The following is a 4,635-nucleotide window of genomic DNA, read 5'->3' on the forward strand; positions in this document are numbered from 1 at the left end:
AAAAAAAAATACTGAGTTCGAGGGATGGTTGAGTCAGCCAACCCTAATTCTCAAGGTAGATACTGTATGTTTTTCTTTGTTTTTACCCCTAAATAAAGAAGTAGATATAGTTCAAAAGAAGAAGATAGATATGATTTTTTTAGATCGGATTTTCTAGGGTTTATGTCGCTCTAGCGGATCCCTTATCTAACATAGCCTTGACCTCATCCCCGCGTTCCTTGTGTCCACCTGCTCTCGGCTGGTTAAGAAAACAAGAAGAAAAGGAAGGGGTTTGGCCTTCAAAATATACAAGGTTCTGTTCTCTAGGCTGTAAAAAAATCACTCACGAAGTCTCAAATAAACTCACAACAATTCTGCAGGATTAGAGAGTCCATTTACAGATACAACATGAATTTATTTGCTCTGCAAAAGGAACTGGCCCGAAAGTGACAGAGAACAATCCTTTGGTACTACCGGTATCGTCCAAAATTCGAATGGTCGAAATTCAGAAAGGAAACACATGCACCCGAAAGTGCACGACATTCGGAGGCAGTGGCGTAACCAGGGGGTGTGCCAGGTGTGCCATGGCACACCCAGGTTTTTGGAGAACAGTTTTTCACCATGTAAAAATTAGCTTATTTTTAAGGATCATGCAAGCTAATTTAAATAGACTTCAACTTTTTAAAAGTGTGCACACCCTTCATTTTATTTCTAGGTCCGCCATTGTTCGGAGGTACCGTGCAAAGATCCAAATACCATAGCTCAAATGTACCTGGAGGTACCCATCCATATTGATATTATTACGTAACAATATGCCGCGGAGATGAGCATAGAAACTTATCTTTAAGTACCCACTCTCAAGTGATTAATACTCATGACTATAAAAAGATGTAGTATTTGATAGTAAATTAAGAAATATGTAACTAAAGGATGATATCTAGCATAGTACTAAAACATAGTACATTATCTTCAAAGTTAGACATGATCGGGCCACATCTCTTTGCCATTGCCAAGAGAAGATAAACACTCATCTCATTTTCTCTCCTCGTCTTACATGAATAAAAAGTTGCCGTGTTGTCGTGATGTTTATAGCAGATAATCAGTGGGAGAAATCGCCTGTCACAAGTATTGCAAAATAAACTATGAGGACATCTTGCTATGAAGTTATGCACTGTAAGACAATAAGTTTTGGGGGAACCAGCACAACCCTCTAGGGGTGGCTTATCTCATTATATATAATGGATGTGTTACAATACGTACATAAGTACAGAAGCTATACATAGTCTAACACCCTCCCTCAATCTTAGCCACTTTCTAAAGAACTGAGAAGGGTAAGATTGCGCCTACAAGCCTCAAACTGTGGCAGAGGTAAAGGCTTAGTGAAGATGTCTGCAAGTTGATCCTTAGATGAGATAAACTTGATCTGGAGTTGCTTCTGTGATACACGTTCCCGTACAAAGTGATAGTCAACTTCAATGTGTTTCGTTCGGGCATGAAATACTGGATTTGCGAAAGGTATGTAGCACCGATGTTATCACACCAAAGAATAGGAGGCTGTGGTTGAGACAAACCCAACTCTGAAGCAAAGACTGCACCCAAATAATCTCTGCAGTAGCATTAGCCACAGCCTTGTACTCAGCTTCAGTACTGCTACGTGACACAGTAGCCTGTTTCCGAGCACTACAGGCGATCAAATTAGGGCCAAAGAATACTGCATAACCCCCCGTGGATCGCCTGTCATCTGGGCTACCAGCCCAATCTGCATCAGAGAAGGCCGAAAGGACCCGAGAGGAAGTCGGCCGAATATGCATACCAAATGTCAGGGTGAACTGAACATAACGAAGAATGCGTTTAACAGCAGCCCAATGAGTATCTCTGGGAGCCTGAAGATACTGACAAACCCTGTTAACAGCATAAGAGATATCTGGTCTCGTGATCGTCAAGTACTGAAGTCCACCAACAATGCTCCTGTACTCTGTGGCATCCGCAGGAGACAAAAGCTCACCATCAACAGCTGTTATCTTGTCGGTAGACGACATGGGTGTGGTGGTCGGTTTGCACTTCAGCATGCCCGCTCTTTGTAACAACTCCAAGGAGTACTTCTTCTGCGTAAGGACAAGACCAGTAGCACGAGAAGTGACCTCAACTCCAAGAAAGTAGTGAAGCTTCCCAAGATCATTGACCGCAAAATCAGCACCAAGAGAGCAGACAAGAGCATCAGCAGCATACTAAGAAGAGCTGACAGGGATAATATCATCGACATATACCAAAAGATACATAGTGACTTCTGGCTTTTGTAGAAGAAATAATGAAGTGTCAGCAGTGGACGGCACAAACCCATGAGCACGAAGGGCAGAGGCAAGGCGGGCATGCCAGGCACGAGGAGCTTGCTTCAAACCATATAGTGCTTTGGAGAGACGACAGATATAGTCAGGACGATCAGGATCAGAGAAACCAGGCGGCTGTTTCATATAAACCTCTTCCTCTAAAAATCCATGTAGAAAAGCATTCTGCGCATCAAGTTGACGAAGTGACCAACCACGAGAAACAGCAATGGAGAGAAGAAGCCGAATAGTGGTAGGCTTGACGACAGGACTGAAGGTGTCCTCATAGTCAAGACCATGGCGCTGCCGAAAACCGCGAGCAACAAGTCGCGCTTTGTAACGCTCAATAGATCCATCCGAATGCTTCTTCACTTTGAATACCCATTTTGAGTCAATAACATTTACCCGTGGTGATGGAGGAACGAGAGTCCATGTCTTGTTACGAAGGAGAGCATGAAACTCCTGCTCCATAGCCTCACGCCAATGTGGAATGCGCAGGGCAGCCTGATATGAGCGAGGCTCAGAAGATGGATCCGCAACAGCAGCAGCCAAACAAGCAGCCAACCAAGCAACCGTACCATCCTTACGTTCCTTAGGTTTGAAAATGCCACTGCGACTGCGTGTATGTGGTCGGGACACAGGAACCACCGAGGTCGACGGAGCAGCCTGCAACGGGCTGGAGGACGGCGACGTTGACGAGTCAGCCGGTGACGAGGAGCCAGACACAGTAGCCTCGGGCTCGGTCGACGAAGAAGGCCGGCCCACCGGCGAAACCGGTAGAGCAGACGAAGCAGCTGGCGACGCCGGCGTCACAGACCGGGCCGATGGCGAGCCCGGCATAGTGGGCCATGGCGCGGCCGGTGTCGCGGGCCGATCCGCGGATGAAGGCGACGTGAGGACGGCGTCGCGGACCCGAGCTGCAGGCGAAGACGGCGTGACGGGCCGAGCCGCGGGCGAAGACGGCGTGACAGGCCGAGCCGCTGAAGACTCGGCGGCCGCTGGCGAAGAGGGCCGAGCCGCTGGAGACTCGGCGGTCGCTGGCGTAGCGGACCGAGCAGTGGAGATGCTCGGCGCGACGGGCTCTTCGGGTGACCATGCATGGGCACGCGAATCGATGCCATGCAACATAGGGCGATCGACGTGCCCATCAGAAGGCGGCGATGATGATGGTGAATCCTCCAACAGCTCCAAACGAACCCCACGTCCGGTTCCTGCACCATGGTTAGGTAACAGCAAAGGAGAGTATGCAACATCATCAAATTGGTCAGAAGCAACAGAGGATGAATGCAGAGATGGTGGTTCGACAGTGGACACAGGAAGTTTGGCAAAGGGAAAAACATGCTCATCAAACACGACGTCCCGAGATATATAGACACGATTAGTGGGAACATGAAGACATTTGTAACCTTTATGAAGAGAGCTATAGCCAAGAAAAACACACTTCTTAGAACGAAACTCAAGCTTGCGCTTATTATATGGACGAAGATGCGGCCAGCAAGCACACCCAAATACCTTGAAAAAGGTATAATCAGGTTGTTCATTAAGGAGAACCTCAATGGGAGTCTTCATGTTTAAAACACGAGTGGGAGTACGGTTGATGAGAAAGCATGCAGTGATGAAAGCATCACTCCAAAACCGAAACGGAACAGATGCATGGGCCAAAAGAGTAAGACCAGCTTCAACAATATGACGATGCTTACGTTCGACTGAACCATTCTGCTGATGTGTATGTGGACATGCTAAACGATGAGCTATCCCAAGCGACTGAAAGAAGGAGTTGAGGTTGCGATACTCGCCCCCCAGTCCGACTGGACATGAACAATTTTGTGCTTGAGAAGACGTTCAACATGTTTTTGAAACTGAACAGAAATATCAAACACATCAGATTTGCGTTTAATAAGGTAAAGCCAGGTAAAGCGACTATAAGCATCAACGAAACTGATATAGTAATTATGACCACTGACAGAAGTCTGAGCAGGACCCCATACATCTGAAAACACAAGTTCTAAAGGATGTTTCACCTCACGACTGGACTCCGAAAAAGGAAGTTGATGACTCTTCCCCTGCTGACAAGCATCACACACTGCTACATCTTTATTACTAGACAAACTAGGAAGCTCATGACGACGCAAAATATGACGGACAATAGGTGTGGCCGGGTGACCAAGACGAGCATGCCACTGTGACGGAGAGACCCGAACTCCACTGAAAACACGGGCGACGCCAGGATGCTCCAGACGGTAGAGGCCCTGGCACAACCGCCCACTAAGAAGAATGTCCCTCGTGCCCCGATCCTTAATAAAAAGATCAAAAGGGTGAAATTCACAAAGCA

The sequence above is a fragment of the Triticum aestivum genome, chromosome 3B (genome assembly GCF_018294505.1).
Source record: "Triticum aestivum cultivar Chinese Spring chromosome 3B, IWGSC CS RefSeq v2.1, whole genome shotgun sequence".
Classification (NCBI taxonomy): Eukaryota; Viridiplantae; Streptophyta; class Magnoliopsida; order Poales; family Poaceae; genus Triticum; species Triticum aestivum.